At 41.7% G+C, this 19,037-nt stretch overlaps 1 long non-coding RNA gene across 1 annotated transcript; it reads left to right on the forward strand.

Moving 5' to 3' along the window:
- The first annotated feature begins 9,903 nt into the window (after positions 1 to 9,903).
- LOC120572178 lies at positions 9,904 to 10,764 on the forward strand. The gene is made up of 2 exons (XR_005641380.1): positions 9,904 to 10,415; positions 10,539 to 10,764. It is a non-coding gene; the product is annotated as an uncharacterized LOC120572178 (long non-coding RNA).
- The last annotated feature ends 8,273 nt before the right edge of the window (positions 10,765 to 19,037 follow it).

A 19,037-nucleotide genomic window follows, 5' to 3' on the forward strand; every position in this document is an offset into this window, starting at 1 on the left:
TAGTCTGACTACAGTGGGTGTAAGCTCAAATTTACACAATGTCACAGATGTTTTATTAATAATTTGTAACCTGAACATTATGTTGAACTAAATGGTACATTTGGGGGTGTTTGTTAAAACTGTTTCCATGATAATGAATCTGTTTAGTATTACTACACTGACTTGTGTTCATGTATGCTTTGTGTTTAAGTTACACACTGTGCCAACCTAGTCCAAATTTAAACTAGTTACATACAGTATAGTTTTACAAATGTAGAACATAATTATTTGTTGGTGTGCACAGTCTTATTGTTATAAACCAAGGTGAAGACCATGATAAACTCTACACAGATTTCATATTTCATACTTGCTGCCTATTTTGACACCGGGGTTTTAAATACTTACTTTTTTTGCTTATTTTGTCTTTGTATGTTTTCATAGTTTGTGCCAATGTTTTGCTGATTGTGGTTGTCTGTATGAACAGAAGCTTACATGAACCTATGTACCTTTTTCTGTGCAGCCTGTTTGTAAATGAACTGTATGGTAGTACAGGGTTGTTACCATTCCTTCTGGTTCAGATCCTCTCTGACATTCACACTGTTTCTGCTCCCTTCTGTTTCCTGCAGATTTTCTGTTTGCACTCTTATGGAGGTGTAGAACTTTGGACCTTAGCCATCATGTCTTATGACAGATATCTTGCTATCTGTTATCCTCTACAATATCACACTCGTATGACATCTAAAAAGATTGCCGTGCTTATTGCTATAACATGGTTGTACTCTTTTCTTGTCCACATTTTGATAGTGTTTGGTCTGACAGCTCCTTTACAGCTGTGTGGAAACATTATTAACAAAGTTTACTGTGACAACTATCCTGTTGTCCTGTTGGCCTGCTCTGACACCAGAGTCAATAACATTTTTGGACTTGTTCACATGTTTACAGTAATCTTTGGTCTTATAATCTTAATTCTTTTCTCTTACATGAGCATTCTTAAAGTGTGTTTATCTGGTTCCAAACAGACCAGACAGAAAGCTCTCAGTACCTGCACACCTCACCTTTTTTCCCTGCTTAATTTTTCTTGTGGAGCTTTCTTTGAAATAGTACAGAGCAGGTTTAATATGAACTATTTACCCAATATTTTGCGCATTTTTCTGTCATTGTACTGGCTAACATGCCAACCACTCATCAACCCTTTACTGTATGGACTGAAAATGTCCAAAATACGCATTGTATGTAGACGTCTGCTCTTTGGGGGGAAAAGGTAACTACAAATGTTATCTGACAACTAAGAGCCTTGCTCGTCATGAATAAAAAGAAATACATTTATTAAATGAGTTACCTTTGACAGTACTTTTGCTTTTGCTGTGCCTCTGGTATAGTTACTACTGTTTGAGTGTTTAACCCATGTTTTCCTTTAACTTTATTTTATTATTTTCATCGTTTTTGTTTGCTTCTTATATTGCTGTGTTGTATTTTATCTGTGTATTTATCTTTATGTTGCACTGAATAGCACCATGTAAGCATAGTTTTGAAAGGTGCCTTATAAAGTTTACTTACTCACTTACTACAAATGTTATCAGACAACAATAGGCTTTGCTCATCAATAGAAAATATAGATTTATTGTGACAAACTGTAACTGTGTGTTTTCCATCCAGCCACAACATGGCCTCAGACTTTCCTTCAGCTGATTCTGCTGACTTGAGTTCCTCGTTCCAGAGTCTGCAAACGCTCTGTACCGGTACATTTTCAGCCAGACCTCTGGAACAGACACCAGACCTCTGCCTGAGGATTTGAAAGTACGTACCAGCGTGTACAGTAGGTGGTCAGAGATATGCAAGGTTGCGAGGCCAATAAGGGGCCTCAACAGTGATCAGTAAAATCAAAAAATGTATTCTAAAGGCCCAAACGCACTGAAAACGATAGTTGATGCTTCTATGGCAGTTGTAATAATTATATTTTCTCCTTGAAGCCTACAGATGCACCTGTTGTAAAGACAAAATTTACTTTTGTTTTGCTGACAAATGTTGATCGGAGAAGACCCGTCCTACTCTGCCTCTGATTGGCTAGTACTCGTTACCTTCTTCACAGAATGCGTCACAAAGAGAAAAAAATAACACTGCCTGAGCCGGCTCGCTAGATGATGGCAGGCTTAATGCTGATTAACAAGAACATTAAAATTACACTTCATAAAAAGGTTGCCGAATCCTGAGCTAGAACATCCGGTATATTTTCAAAATAAACACCCTATGAAGAATCCCGATCGTATATTACATTGTCCCTCCAGGATTTTGCTGCCTTTTTTTGAGATTGTTGCAGGCCAAAATGCCTGATTTCGCTGGAGCTTTTGTAAAAAATTGCGATGTCTTTTGTATGTTTGTTGCAGTGAAGTTGCGGGAGACAGTGAAAGTTGCAAAAAAAGTTGGGATCTTTGTTTTTGTATAGTTATTTAAAAATAAAAAAGGAAACTTATTTTGGGGAGAATAAAATTACTCTGGGATGAGATTTCTTAGTAACCTTACTAAAAAGACTCAGGATGCTGCAAATGTTGGTATAATATGAAAATGGCTGGTGGGAATATATCTAAAATTTGAACATGTCTGTCAGTGGCTTGTTGATCTTTACATTGTTAGTTCATTTCCTAACCTGGCCTGGGACACACATTCATAAACACAAGAAATCACAAGAAAATGATCAACACATTCTCACTCCCGCTTGGTCAGTGGCTCACAGAGTGCACGTGGGACCAGGGCTGGACTGGGACAAAAAAATCAGCCCAGGCGGCCCACACCCACTGTGATTGGTCGGACACATTCCCTGCAGACAGTCCTCTTAAAATATGTGTGCATTCTATGATATGAGTTGCCTAGTGTTCTGCGTTCATGTGATCGTTTTGGATCCTTCAAGAGGGGTCTCAGGACTTATCTGTTGATCTTACACTTAAATAATTAATTCTTAGAGTTATGATTTGTATATTTATGGTATTTTTTTTATTTTTATTATTGATATTTGATATTATATTGCCATTATTGTTATTATTACTGTTTTGCCTAATATTGGCTTAGCAATTTAAAAAAACTGTTTACTGTTAATTTTAACTATTGTAAGATTAATATTTTGTCGCTTTGGACAAAGTGTCTGCTAATTACAATAACTATAACCCTTCCCAAAAGCTAGAATAAAGCTCAGAGTAGTATATGCCCTGGAAAAGAGCACCGATACAAGAGAAGGTAATTATGCCATTCAAGGAACATTGATGCTTGTATCATCACTGATTTTATAGATCCACAGACTTTTCAGCTAGCCAACAGGCTAACCGCTAGCATTTTCAATGTAAGCTTAAGCAGTTAGGTTACCTGACAGCCACTAACTTTAATGTTACAGCCAAACTGCTTGTTATCGTTATGACGTGAGGCGCAAATAACGCGTGCGCTCACACACACACACACACACACACACACACACACACACACACACACACACACACACACACACACACACACACACAGCCTCCCTCCTTTCCTGAGAGTCCCTGTTAATTTGCGTACTCTTTACCACGTCGTCATCTACTCTCTTTTCCATCTTTTCCTCACTCGCTCCCATGGCCCTGTCATGGTCACTCGCCTCCACTTTGGCTTCTTTCCTCTCATCATGATGTTGTTTCTGCTTCTCTGTATAGCCAGCCACCTCTCCTCCTCCTCGGCTTCAGGTAATGCTGATGTTGAAGCAGCTACTACAGCCCCAAACATTTCTCTGCACCTCCCTTGCGCTTTGTTGGTCGTTTGTCCATTTTAACGTGGATGCTAAACTTCCAGCATAAGCATAACTATTACAGCTCTTGTCTCAGGGCCAGGAGTGGGGAAGGGGGTTCCTGGATTTGATTGGGTCAGGCCAGTGCCAATGACGACCATAAACCAATGAGCCGTTGTCAGTTCTTTATGGGCCGGCGTCGCCCCCAAAAAAAGAATTCGGCCCAAAAGTGCGTCGGCCCACCAGGAAAATGCCCGGTATGCCAGATGGCCAGTCCAGCCCTGCATGGGACTGCTGGGATTGGTTGAAGTCGCTGGAAACTTCAGGTTATTGGTCAAATTTGCGGAAAAGTTGCTGTGATTGGTCAAAATTGTGAGTCGCACCAAATTCACGATGATTGGTTGAATTCGCGTGAATTGGCGCGATCGCAACATCGCGAAATCCTGAAGGGACTGATTACATCACTATACTATTTTACTTGCCATCCTATTCCACCCAACTGAACACACTTCATCGGCTTACAATTGTATTACATTACATTACATGTCATTTAGCTAACGCTTTTATCCAGAGCGACTTACAATTAAGTGCTTTCAACTGTGAAGGTTCAAACTCCAGACAACAAGTAGTAAGTGCAAGTACATTAGCTTTAAATAAGCAAAGCTACAAAGAGACATATGAAAGTGCACGTTCAATAATTATTTATTATTTTTTTTTATCTGAGGTGTAGTCGGAAGAGATGTGTTTTTAGCCTTCGGCGGAAGACGTGTAGGCTTTCAGCCATCCTGATGTCGATAGGGAGCCCGTTCCCGACAGTGAACAGTTGGGATTTGGTTGAGAGATTAGTTCTCCCTCACTGTGGGTGCAGCAAGCAGTTTGGCTGATGCAGAGCGAAGTGGGCGGGTTGAGGTATATGGTTTGACCATGTCATGGATGTAAGCTGGGGCTGATCCGTTCATGCCCCTGTATGTAAGTACTAGTGTCTTGAAGTGGATGCGGGCCGCAATTGGTAGCCAGTGAAGAGAGCGGAGGAGCGGTGTAGTGTGAGAGTAACTTGGGGAGGTTGAAGACAAGCCGAGCTGCTGCGTTCTGAATGAGCTGCAGGGGTCGGATGGCACATGCAGGCAGACCAATCAGGATGGAGTTGCAGTATTCTAGACGTGAGATGACTAGAGCCTGAACCAGAACCTGAGCCGCCTTCTGCGTTAGAAGGGGACGTATCCTTCTGATGTTATGCAGCATGTATCTACACGATCGGGTGGTTGCAGCAATGTTGGCAGGTTTCTAGCAGTCTGGGTGGGGACTACCACAGAGTTGTCAATTGTTATTGTAAGGTCTTGGGTAGGAGAGCCCTTCCCTGGAAGGAAAAGGAGCTCAGTCTTGTCAAAGTTGAGTTTAAGATGGTGTGTAGACATCCAAGAAGAGATGTCAGTCAGACAGGCCGATATACGTGCTGCTACTTGAGTTTCAGACTCAGGAAAGGAGAGAATTAGTTGGGTGTCATTGGCGTAGCTGTGATAAGAAAAGCTGTGCGAGTGAATGACAGACCCGAGAGAGTTGGTGTACAGAGAAAAGAGGAGGGGACCCAGGACTGATCCTTGAGGAAGCCCAGTTTTGAGTGGGCAAGGTTCTGAGCTAGATCCTCTCCAAGTTACCCGGTAGGTTCGGTCTGCCAGGTAAGATGTGAGCAATGAGAGCGCAGAGCCTGAGCCACCCAGAGTGTCGAAATGAGGATCTGGTGGTTCACTGTGTCAAAGGCAGCAGAAAGGTCCAGAAGGATGATGATGGAAGAGAGAGAGGTTGATTGCAGCAACAATTGCTAAACACACTGCAAACTCACGGTCCTCTCTTCCCGATTCAAAGCCTCCCTCTCTTGGCTTAAAATAACTCACCATTGTACACATTGTAAACTGTTTACTCTGTTTACTCCGGTAACATTAGCAGTTAGCAGGGTTAGCATTGTATCGTTAGACAGGACCAGTCGGGATCACTTTACTAGCTGTGTCTCAATTGTTTTTGCGAGTAACCAACTCGGGTACTCTAGCTATATAATTCAATGTGAGAACACAAATGTTGAAATGACATAAAATGGCCGTCCCTTGTAGCTGTGATAAAATAGCCTGAAGCTAATGCTTACCTGTTCAGGAGTAAATTAGCCAACTCTGCATCCCTTTGGGGCTCTAAGCAGTCTCCATCTTTCAAATAGATCTCCAATATTTATCCAGGGTTTGTTACATCTCTGGTCCCGTTTTTTTATGTCATGTAGAATCTATCTCCGTTGATCCTGTTCGTTTGTGTGCTGCTTTCATGGCTGTACTAACGTTACAGCTGTAGCGCGCTGGGTTTATGTTTTTACAGGTACATCTGGCAACACGGCCTGGCTGTCAAACTAGGCAGTTGATAACAACACACAGGCCAAAACAAAAACATAAATTCCGTCACGGAACGTAAATTTCAAAAAGAAAAAATACTGACATAAGCAATGTTGTCAGAAAAGATAGTATTTCAGCTTAACATGTTTCCTTAATATCTGATGAGGCATTGGTGTCATTTTTGGATTTATTACAGTACATATATTACATATTGGACCTTTAAAACTGGACTGAGCTTCCTGTGTGTTTATCTCTGCGTTTTGGGTCAGAACTGAACCTTAACAGTTGCTGTGTAGATAACATACAGCGAATATGATTTGAAGTAACATTAGATGAGACTAAGCATGTTGTTTGTATATCATATCATTTATGTTTTAGAGAATTGGTTTATTGCTCTGCATGTATTTCTTCATAGCATCTATTGTAATGCTAGTAGTTTAGCTCTTTACATAATTCTGTAAAACGCAGTCATTTGTGTAAGATAGATATTTATTGTTCCACGAGGGAGATTTGTTCTTAGTCTGTTTCATGCACATAATATACTGTTACCGTCTGGCTCAAGGCCGGCAACAAAAGGGAGGTCACACACAGATAGATTAGTCAAAAAGAAGTTTATTTAACTAAGTAGACTAATTACACAACTTAACATAACTGTAATGGTGGGGTGTGTAAGTGTAGAAGACATCAGTTGTGTTTGCCATGTGTGGATGAGTGAATGAATGGTATGATGTGTGTTGTAAGGTGCAGCAAACCAAACAAAGAACAAAATGGTGGATGGATGCAGCAGGACCAGCTGAAGGCCGTTTTACAGTCGCAGCATCCAAGCTTGCGTGTGTAGTGGTGGGTGCAGTGAGCTTTGCACCCTGTTGGTTCTTGAACGCACCTTAACTAGACCAAACCCCCTCATTAGCTGAGTTTATATAAAGCACCTGTATCATTATGGCTGCCTCTTGGCTTTGTCTCTGCCTGTTGGTTGCCACATGGGATCATCTCTGACTTTTAGGTAGGTAGGTAATTGTTTTAAGTTGGTTTATGCTTTTAAAGTGTTTTTAAATAGTGAGATGTGTATTTTGCAGCAGTCTGCTGCTTACCTGACTGTTGTCTGCTTGGGCCTGGAAGGGATTCCAAGCTCCCTGGCCTGGAATGGTGTGATGAATTCCCTCTTAGCCTACTGAGTACATTTGAGTGAAGGTATGTAACTTAAAGTAGCAAGTCTGGTATGATCACTACTTTAGTAGGTTATCACCTCCTGTTGACCACTGCTTTTAAACTTGTCATTAATGTAATCTTCTGTCTGAATTGTAGGTGGTCAGCTGCTGTTTTACCTTAGCTTAGTTGTTTTTAGATTTTAATCATTTAGTACATTTTGTTAGTGACCCCAGGATACTCTCCCTGTTTGGAGTGATTGTATTTTAGCTTAGCAACTGGTTTATTATTTTGCTTGATTCTTTTTAAATTGTTTTGTTTTAAGTGGAGTTAGTAGCCAGCTTGTGGTGGAGGCTAGGTACGCCAGCGTGGTTCCCTTCACAGATTGTAGTGATAATAGCACGGTGACACGATTTGTAGTGAATTGGTTTGCAGTGACTATCGGTTGCAGTGGGCACATGCGGTGGGTAAGTTGGTGCATCCCTGGAACACACCCTTAGTATACTGCCTCTCCACAGCTGGCTTCTGCCCACTTCTTTTAAAGTCATTTTAAATAAAAACCATAACTGGGAGTGTATTGTTCTAAAATAATCAATCTGAATGCTAAATATATATTGAAATAAAACCTTTTCTACATTTTAAATTGCAATTTGATTAAACCTTCTCATTTCTAATGATCCTCTTTTACAGGCACTTCCAATTATCATTGATTCATTAATAAACTACTATTTCTTTTGTCTTTTGTCTTGTTTCAGAAGTGAACCTGTGTAGCCATTGTACAATTGGGGTGAATTCTTGTTGAACTAGAAATAAACAGATCTTGGGGTGCAAGTCCCCAGGTGGCGTTGTTGGTTAGTTAGACTCAGGTGGCGGCTTCTCCCCTAGCGCCGCCCGGCTATGCCACACGTGCACCAATGTGATGTCAAAATGACATAGATCTCGCTGGCACGCCAGGATTTTCTGTTTGTTTTTTTTCCAGGGTCACACGACAAAGCGGAAACAGGAAGCATGGACGAGCTCGCTGACAACGTGATGCCAGGACTCTCAGAGTGACTGCAAGTCTCTCTTGTAAACTTACTGGGTTAAGAGGAGTTCTTTTATGGTGAATGAAAGGCTTGATCCCACCAAGTAGCTTGTCCAATGAAATCGAAGCATTGACAGCAATGCTGCTGCCAGTTCTGCCATCGTTTACCTTATTCTTCTTCTTCTCGTCTGTAGAAAGAGCAAAGTCGGGAGCCTTTCCTCGTTAGCACCACCTCTGTTCAGGAGAAGACTGCAACTAGTGTCGCGACCACCATACCAGTATAAACGGTTACGGCGCTCCCGTGACGTCACATTTGCGCGTGCCAGGTTGGGAACGGCCAGTGTACTGAACATTTCAGAGACAGTGAGACTCCCAGGGAGGCAGTCCTTTATGCCTTCTGTAAGCCACGCCCAGATGGCCAGGTGTAGATGACCCTCCCAGCTCCACCTACCTGCCCACTCCCAGTACCTGCAAACAAAAGGAGCAGAACATGACAGGCAGGCAGATTGGGAGGGGTTGTCACAATACACAGACAAATACATCAACAGATAACATAAAGACACAGAGAAATAATCACATTTACAGCGACACCGAGTCACTGAATCACCGGTCCGGGTTTGCACTACCAATCCGCAGGGAGAAATACAAAACATTTTCAGCAGGTTACCAGACTTAGAGGTGCTGACCCTCACAGTCGGTCTCAAAGTGTTGGCATGCAGATCACCGTCTGAAGAAGCCTGCAAAACCATTAAACTCAGACAAGCAATCCTGAGGCAATTATACCAGACACTTCCTGATGCATACCTGCAAAGTCACTTTTCGGCAAAAATCGCTGTTTTGAATGGGAAAATGTCATCCACGTGAATCGTGTAGATCTGAAGAGTTTTTTATTTGGGGGAGGTTCCGGTCCGAGACCCGGTGCTAATACGGCACCGGTGCCTTGACAACCGTTATCTAACGGACCGAATAGCAATGATTTTGGTGCCACTTAAATGCCTGCGCTTCTCTCTGATGCTCTGAAAATGGACGTTTGAGTCAATTGAAACATCGCCGCACGAGACGCTAGTTAACTAACACTCGACAGCAGGTAACGTTAGTTAGGGAGAGAGATGTGTCACCTTTTGCTGTTTGTTGCTGATGAGAATGCTAACACAGCTCTTACTTTATGACCCAGCCATTGATTTGCACTGTGCGTCATTCGCAGAAAAAGTTGAAACCCATTTCAACTCTTGCAGCGGGCTGACATGTGTCTGAGACAGACACAGTCGCGACAGTTTCACGGGTTTGCACCCACAGGTTTTTACCCACTTGTCGCTCGGCCTGTCAGATTGCCCACAATCCCTACCTGCCTGCTCGCCTCTCATTGAAATATGAATTACTAGTAGGCGCGTCAATCACTCCCCATCTGAAAATATCTTAAAGGGAAACTTCACCGATTAGCATTAAGCTTTGTATCAGTAGAAACCTGGTAGTATTTTTGAATGACCATGCTTCCCTCCCTCATGTCCCCCTGAGAGGGGAGATATCTGTATTGTGGGTCTGGAAAAAAGCCTCAGATGACGCAATATGACGATTTTGGCATCATCTGAGGCTTTTTTGCCCAGAGGCTATAGACTACAGCAGTAGTAGGAGCTACTTCTGCATTTTTCCAGCCCGCCCATAGGGGGTGGGACCAATGGGTGGGACCCATAGCCAGTATGGGGACCTCCCTCCCAGATTGTAAACAGTGTCAGCCATCCTGTAGCTAAGCTACCCCGCTCTTGCTCTTGTGGAGAAAGCAGAGTAGTAGATTCACCACGATGGCAGAAGGTAGTTCTGAAGACGATATGGCAGAAGGTGATTTTGAAGATCTGGTGCGCGAATCTGATGCTCGTGGCTACCTGTACGAGCCGAATTACAGCGAGGAACAGTTGCGGATGATAGAGGAACAAGAGGCTGCCGGAGCAGCTGCTGTAGCAGAGGAGCGAGACTTGCCTAGCGGTATTGAGGAAGATCCCGGGCAGACTCGAGCTGGGGCGGATTGGTGGTGTCAGTGTTCTCGCAGAGCGCAAATGGACACAGAGAGTCCTGTTGCTTTCAGGATCCCGAAAGTGAATTGGAAACGCCAACCAAAGCCCGCAGGGAGAAACTGACGCCTGAGTATAAAGTGAGTATTTTGTTTTTTTTTCACGTCAGTCAGCTGAGCTATTGCTGTTATATTTACATCTATGCTAGTCTACTATACGTGCAAGTAGCTTGCATTGCTAACGTTGTGCTTACTGTTTTTTAGACAATATCGCCTAACAGCCTACCGTCACTTCGTGGAATGGGTCCTTTGAGATTGGGAAAAGGCTATCGTCTTGTTTTTCCTGCCTGTGTTGTTCAGGACATCAGACGGAGATATCCAGCTCCTGACGGACAATACTGTGGCTATAAAGAAACTATTGAAGCTCTGGATGAGCTATGAGTGTGAAATTGATCATATTATGTTTTTTAATTAAAAGTTTAAAATGTTAGTGTTGCTCCATTATAGTATTCATTTGCCTAGCGAAATAGCTACTAAGCTACTCTTATGACATGGTCATGCCTTGCATTTTCTTTTTAAAGTTCAAGTCTAAATTGTGTAATATACATAACATTTGGCTTTCCTTTAAACCCAAATGAATTCCAACAAGGCAAATAATCCAGGTAGAGCGTGTACAATAAGTAATGACAGCTAAATCACAGTGACAATAACCATTCAGCCTCTTCCACAAAGTGTATAAGGTAGAACTTTGGTGTACAAAAGAGTACAGGTGAAGATGAAGACATGTATTTTTTTATTCACAAAGGAATAACATTGTGTCACAATAAACAAGGAGATACGTCTAATATAAACATATGTGCACAATATAAAAACAAAGCAAGCAAAATCTCTATATATATATATATATATATATATATATATATATATACACACACACACACACACACACACACACACACACACACACACACACACACACACACACACACACACACACACACACACACACACACACACACACACACACACACACACACAGACTGAGACCATGACGTGTCTCAGGCGGTAGGGCTGGAGATTTGTGTGTACAGGGATGGCAAAACAAATACATACCTTTGGCTGTGTGCCAGATGTCAAACTGATGTTTCACATCAGGAAATTTTTCTCTCATAATTTTTTGTATTGATGTGGAGTGGTCCGTGGCCATTACCTCCACGTCAAGGCCCATGTCCATCAGCTCAGTCATGCCTCTTTTGAAACCCAGTGGTTCCATGGCAACAGAGCTGGTGGCCTCAGTAACCTAAAGAGTCAAGTTCAGTAATTACTTGGATGTTATCACAATTTTCCAAATAGCATCTGTAATTTTACATTATAATTCTGCTGCTATTTCAATTTATTTTCCCTGCACCAGTTCTGTGTGGATTATCTCCTTTGTATCATCCAACATGAAGGTGTACTGACAGTATTTTGCACTGAAACCTGGCGTGTCACATCGTCCATCACCCGTCAAGTGCAGCGCCTTCCCATCCTCCTGTTCTAAAAACACTCTTGCCAAGAGTTCTCTTCTTTGTTCACTATATAGTTCCTCGATGGCAGGGTGCAAGTAGACCTTCTGGATATTGTAAAAGGTGGTCTGTCCGATCATTTGGACACCCATTGTCTTGCACCAGTCTGATAGTTCTGTATATGTGCCCCCCCTGAACAGAACAGCTGCAGCTGCAAGGAGGTTCACCTCTGGCATTCCCCTAAAGTCACGTGAAGATGTCCATGTCCCAGAATGCCCCCCAAGACATGTCCAATCCACCTTCCTCTGTGCCCCAATGTCAACAATGTTCTTTGTTGAAATTGGTTTCCCGCACATCTGGCAAAATTTGAAGAGTGCCATGAGGCTAGAATAATTGACAATTATCTTCTTTTCGCGCCAGTCCTTTCCACCTTCATCATCTGATGATGATGTTGTTGATGTTGATGAGGGGGTGATGGTTGATTCAGGCTGATAGCTTTCATCAGCTTCTCCTACGGCTTCAATGCTGCTGATGCTGGTATTGAGGCCTCCAGGTGACTTTAAAAAAACACAACAGGTTTCTTTTTTATTTTAAATTCTTCTAATTATTGTCATATAGTTGCTTTAGAATTTATTTAGAAAGAATATGCTGTGAAGTATGCTGGTTCTTCAAAAACTTACAAATTGTTCTTGGCCAGAGGCAGGAATTCTGACTGGTGTTGAAGTCAGCAACAATTGTTTTTCATCCTCCGACGATGACACTAAAGGATTAGACGTGATTGGAGTCTGAAATGACATAAATTCAATAACGTTAAAAACATTTGAATGAACTGAACGTAAGAATAACGTTGCCAAAATAACAAGGGCACACCTCTAACATACAGTTGTGTTCAAAATGATTCAACCCCCACTGAAATTGATTGTTTTGGCCGGTTTGACATTGATTTTGATCATTCAGTCATCCTGCTTACAATTAAATCAAAGAGGCACGTGTAGGTCAGACAAATATAACATAACATTCATAATGAAATAACCACAAATGTCTTTTCTGTGCTCACATTATTATCAGTTTTATTCAACCCCCAAGTAACATTCAATCTTAGTACTTAGTACAACATCCTTTTACAGTTATAACAGCTTTTAAACGTGAAGCATAGACACAAGTGTCTTGCAGCGATCTACGGGTATCTTCGCCCATTCATCATGGGCAAAAGCCTCCAGTTCAGTCACATTCTTAGGCTTGCGCACTGCAACTGCTTTCTTTAAGTCCCACCAGAGGTTCTCAATCGGATTTAAGTCTGGTGACTGCGATGGCCACTTCAAAATGTTCCAGCCTTTAATCTGCAACCATGCTCTAGTGGACTTGGAGGTATGCTTGGGATCATTGTCCTGTTGAAAGGTCCAACGTCTCCCAAGCCTCAGGTTTGTGACGGACTGCATCACATTGTCATCCAATATCCCCTGGTACTGAAGAGAATTCATGGTACCTTGCACACGCTGAAGCTTCCCAGTACCTGCAGAAGCAAAACAGCCCCAAAGCATGATTGACCCCCCGCCATGCTTCACAGTAGGCAAGGTGTTCTTTTCTTCATGGGCCTTGTTCTTCCTCCTCCAAACATAGCGTTGATCCATGGGCCCAAACAGTTCTAATTTTGTTTCATCAGTCCACAGAACACTATCCCAAAACTTCTGTGGTTTGTCCACATGACTTTTGGCATACTGCAGTCAACTCTTCTTATTCTTTGGAGACAGCAAGGGGTGCTCCTGGGAGTTATGGCATGGAGGCCTTCATTACGCAGGGGTCGCCCGCTATTGTCTGAGCAGAAACTTCAGTACCTACATCCGACAAATCTTTTCTCAGTTCCTCAGCAGTCACACGGGGACTTTTCTCCACTCTACGCTTCAGGTAGCGCACAGCAGTCGAAGTCAGCATCTTCTTTCTGCCACGACCAGGTAGCGTTTCAACAGTGCCCTTTGCCTTGAATTTGCGAATGATCCTTCCTATGGTGTCTCTTGGTATGTTTAACATCTTTGCAATCTTCTTATAGCCATTGCCCTTCCTGTGAAGAGTAATCACCTCTTCTCTTGTCTTCCTGGACCATTCTCTTGACTTCACCATGTTTGTAACCACACCAGTAAATGTCTAGAAGGAGCTGAGTATCACAGTCATTTTAAAGCTGCCTAATTGGTGCTTATTAGGCTTTATTGCTGCTCCCTGACATCCACAGGTGTTTTCAATACCTGATTGAAAACACTTCAATGAACCTCTGTTCTTCAGAGGGGTAGTCTTTAAGGGGTTGAATAATTGTGTCAATGAAGAATTCACAAAATAAACATTTACTACTGTATTACAAAACCAATTGATGTCATTTTAGTTGCATATGGTTCTTTAAGAAGTCCTTGTAGGATTTCATTATGAATACAATTACAAATGTACACTAAATTCCCTAAAACCATTTACAGCATTGGGGGGGTTGAATAATTTTGAACACAACTGTATGCACATTTAAAGGGTTACACCCGGACATAGTTGACCATGTGGGTGTCAATTCTTTTGAAGTTTAAAGGAATTAGCATTCTTTTGTTCTAATCTAGTCTGCAGGACAGCAGGGGTCCAAGATGGAGACAAAAGGTTGATTTCTGCTGTGAAAAGGAGCTTTGTCATGGTTGCTAAATTTCAGACATGATCTAATTTATCTTGAGAAATTTAGGAAGGTTTGAACACAATGACCAGTGTTGGGCAAGTTACTTCCAAAATATAATACATTATAGATTACTAGTTACTGTCATTTGAGAGTAATTAGTTATATAACAATATTACTGTCTATGAATTGTAATGCTTTACACTACTTTTGCATTACTTTCACCAAAATGACAGCGGAACTTTGACTTGGCAGGTAATTTTTGAATTCCACCACCGGATCAATAATGTCTGAATATCAGTAGCTAACAGTGGCTTTACTTTGAGAACAGCTAACTTATATACAACTTATATGTCATTGTCTAATGTTACTTTGCTAACTTTGTGATCTGTGTGATCACAAATAGAGTCGGGTATTAGCAAGAGTCTTACCTCTAGGCGAATGCGTTTGCTACAAGATGGTCCGGGCTGTTCGTCATCTGGGAAGGTGAATATTGAAGGAATTGCGGTGCCCTTTAGAGTGGTTCTCTTCATTCCAAGTACATTGGGTTCGTACAGTGCCTTGCGAAAGTATTCGGCCCCCTTGAACGTTTCGACCTTTTGCCACATTTCAGGCCTCAAACATAAAGATATAAAACTGTAATTTTTTGTGAAGAATCAACAACAAGTGGGTCCCAATTATGAAGTCGAACGAAATTCATTGGCTATTTCAAACTTTTTTAACAAATAAAAAACTGAAAAAGTGGGCGTGCAAAATTATTCAGCCCCTTTACTTTCAGTGCAGCAAACTCTCTCCAGAAGTTCAGTGAGGATCTCTGAATGATCCAGTGTTGACCTAAATGACTAATGATGATAAATAGAATCCACCTGTGTGTAATCAAGTCTCCGTATAAATGCACCTGCTCTGTGATAGTCTCAGAGGTCCGTGTAAAGCGCAGAGAGCATCATGAAGAACAAGGAACACACCAGGCAGGTCCGAGATACTGTTGTGGAGAAGTTTAAAGCCGGATTTGGATACAAAAAGATTTCCCAAGCTTTAAACATCCCAAGGAGCACTGTGCAAGCGATAATATTGAAATGGAAGGAGTATCAGACCACTACAAATCTACGAAGACCCGGCCGTCCCTCTAAACTTTCAGCTCATACAATGAGAAGACTGATCAGAGATGCAGCCAAGAGGCCCATGATCACTCTGGATGAACTGCAGAGATCTACAGCTGAGGTGGGAGACTCTGTCCATAGGACAACAATCAGTCGTATACTGCACAAATCTGGCCTTTATGGAAGAGTGGCAAGAAGAAAGCCATTTCTTAAAGATATCCATAAAAGTGTCGTTTAAATTTTGCCAAAAGCCACCTGGGAGACACACCAAACATGGAAGAAGGTGCTCTGGTCAGATGAAACCAAAATCGAACTTTTTGCAACAATGCAAAACGCGTTATGTTTGGCGTAAAAAGCAACACAGCTCATCACCCTGAACACACCATCCCCACTGTCAAACATGGTGGTGGCAGCATCATGGTTTGGGCCTGCTTTTCTTCAGCAGGGACAGGGAAGATGGTTAAAATTGATGGGAAGATGGATGGAGCCAAATACAGGACCATTCTGGAAGAAAACCTGATGGAGTCTGCAAAAGACCTGAGACTGGGACGGAGATTTGTCTTCCAACAAGACAATGATCCAAAACATAAAGCAAAATCTACAATGGAATGGTTCACAAATAAACATATCCAGGTGTTCAATGGCCAAGTCAAAGTCCAGACCTGAATCCAATCGAGAATCTGTGGAAAGAACTGAAAACTGCTGTTCACAAATGCTCTCCATCCAACCTCACTGAGCTTGAGCTGTTTTGCAAGGAGGAATGGGCAAAAATGTCAGTCTCTCGATGTGCAAAACTGATAGAGACATACCCCGACTGACGCTATATCGCAGCAAAGTTGGCGCTTCTACAAAGTATTAACTTAAGGGGGCTGAATAATTTTGCACGCCCAATATTTCAGTTTTTTATTTGTTTAAAAGGTTTGAAATATCCAATAAATTTCGTTCCACTTCATGATTGTGTCCCACTTGTTGTTGATTCTTCACAAAAAATTACAGTTTTATATCTTTATGTTTGAGGCCTGAAATGTGACAAAAGGTCGAAAAGTTCAAGGGGGCCGAATACTTTCGCAAGGCACTGTAGTCTTCCTGGATGAAATGGCGACGGCAAACCCTCTTGTTTTTCATTTTTTCGATATCGGTGCCTTCTCCAAACTTTGGGTGGTTGATAGCCCGCAACCACTGTTTGCATCGCTCCAAATCTTTAACCGGAAAAATATGGAAAGTCACTGCTTGTCCTTTTTTGGATTTGAGTGTACATCCCGGTACAAAGCAATTTCTCACCATTTTGATGGAAATAACGCTTGTTTTCGAACTAATGTATCAACTGTCATGGAGACTCACGTTAAACCGGTTTCTTCTCAGTTTCAGAGTCAACTAGCTAGCCAGCCTAGTTGAATTTCCCTCCCCCTGCCCTCTTGAACAGGTAGGCGTGGCTTGGGAGTGGCCTCATACAGCAGCAAAGCAAGTGCATTCTGGGATTTGGTGTCTTTCATCCATATGAGCCAAAAACACATTTTCTGGCTGATCTCGGCCTAGAAGGCACCAATTTCAATTTTCTTTTCACATTTCTACTACATTAGTGACCCAATTTAAAGATATATTCAGCTTTCCAGCGGTGAAGTTTCCCTTTAAATAGGCTGGGAGTGTGTCTCAAATGGCGCACTTCCATTAGTGCACTAACAGGCAGTAAACTTTGTACACTAAGTACTGACTTGCATAGTGTGTACATTTTGACAGGGGAGTGTTGTCTCAAATCGAGCACAGCCATTGTACACTTACCTGAAATGACGATCACAACATTTCATCCCTTCTTCTTTAAACGTTAAATACGTTTAATAGAATTTTATTCAAAAGACTGTCCTGTGCAGTTCTACAGACTCATGTTTAACTTACATTTCAATTCAATTTTATTTCTAGTATCAAATCATAACAAGAGTTATCTCAAGACACTTTACAGATAGAGTAGGTCTAGGCCACACTCTATAATTTACAAAGACCCAAAAATTCCAGTAATTTCCCCCAAGAGCAAGAATTTAGTGCGACAGTGGCGAGGAAAAACTTCCTTTTAGGGAGAAACCTTGGCAGACCCAGACTCTTGGTAGGCGGTGTCTGATGGTGCTGGTTGGGGGTGGGATGAACAGTAGCAATAATAGTCACAATAAAGATAATGGAACTATGACTAGAAATAGTTCTAACAGTTTATGGTGTAGCAGGGCACGGCAGGGTGTAGCAGGGCACAGCAGGGTGTTACAGGGTGTAGCAGGGCACTGCGGGGCATAGCAGGATGTAGCAGGGCATAGCAGGGCACAGAGCAGGATCACTGCGACAGCTGCAACCATGATTTAGGTGCCACCCTAATCAAAGGAAAACTGTTGGCTGACAAAAAACACAGCAGAGGAGCCTGATAGCTAAAGGCTCTGGCTCCCACTCTACTTGTAAAGACTCTAGGAACCACAAGTAACTCTGCATTCTGGGAGCGTAGTGCTCTAGTGGGACAATAAGGTACTATGGGCTCTTTAAGATATGATGGTGCCTGACTATTAAGAGCTTAGTAGGTCAAGAGAAGGATTTTAAATTCAATCCAGAGAAGCTAATACATGAGAAATATGATCTCTTTTCTTAGTTCTTGTCAGAACATGAGCTGCAGCATTCTAGATAAAGTAAAATAGAATTTTGGATTTTTAGAATCATGACACCCCCAATCCAGTGTACCCAGCTTCTCGGCCAATGTGTGCTGTGATAGGTGACCTAAACAGCACACATAAAAAAGGAATAGGAAATATTGGGTATTGGTGGTATTTTCTTTTTTTGTGATGTTAATTCTTCTTGAACTGTCTTGAAAATTAGGTATGGGCCCCACGATACAATCACGAGATGATACTAAAATAAACATATTGCAATATTCTGCGATAAATTGCAATTAATTGCCTTTTTTAATTTTATTCAAACGAGAACTGTGCTTTCCTTATTTCTTTCTCTGATGTCTCTATCTTTCTTTTACCAACTTCCTCGTGAACGCTGACCTCACCGGGGACAAAAACTCAATTGCACCATCTAGTGCACCAAAAAAGCAATTGATTTTATTCTTCTTGTACCCAAAAAGTTAAATTCTCATGTGCAATTTATATAATAAAATAATGATACTTGCTCTCCGTGTATGGATACAGTATTGGCACGGAAAATAATGCAATATATGCAACCCATAGTTCTATGCGTTTAGAAAGTTTTGATTTGACATTGATCAAACATAATCTCTAACAATATCAATTATCAAATGGCCGATATATCAGGGGGAAACTATTTTAAAGTTTCTTTTCCGATACTGATATCAGTATTGGAACAACTCTAATAGAAACCATATTTTGTCTTTATGTTTCTGTTGTTTGAAATGCCTTCTACAAAGTTTACTTTTTGCTGACATTGACCAAACAGAATCTTTCAATGGGACCTTTTCATAATGAGGTCATTCTGCTGCTGTGGGTGTCCTCCTCTGGATCGAAAAGGATAAAAGAAGTCG

This window comes from Perca fluviatilis, chromosome 2 (genome assembly GCF_010015445.1).
Source record: "Perca fluviatilis chromosome 2, GENO_Pfluv_1.0, whole genome shotgun sequence".
NCBI classification, from domain to species: domain Eukaryota; kingdom Metazoa; phylum Chordata; class Actinopteri; order Perciformes; family Percidae; genus Perca; species Perca fluviatilis.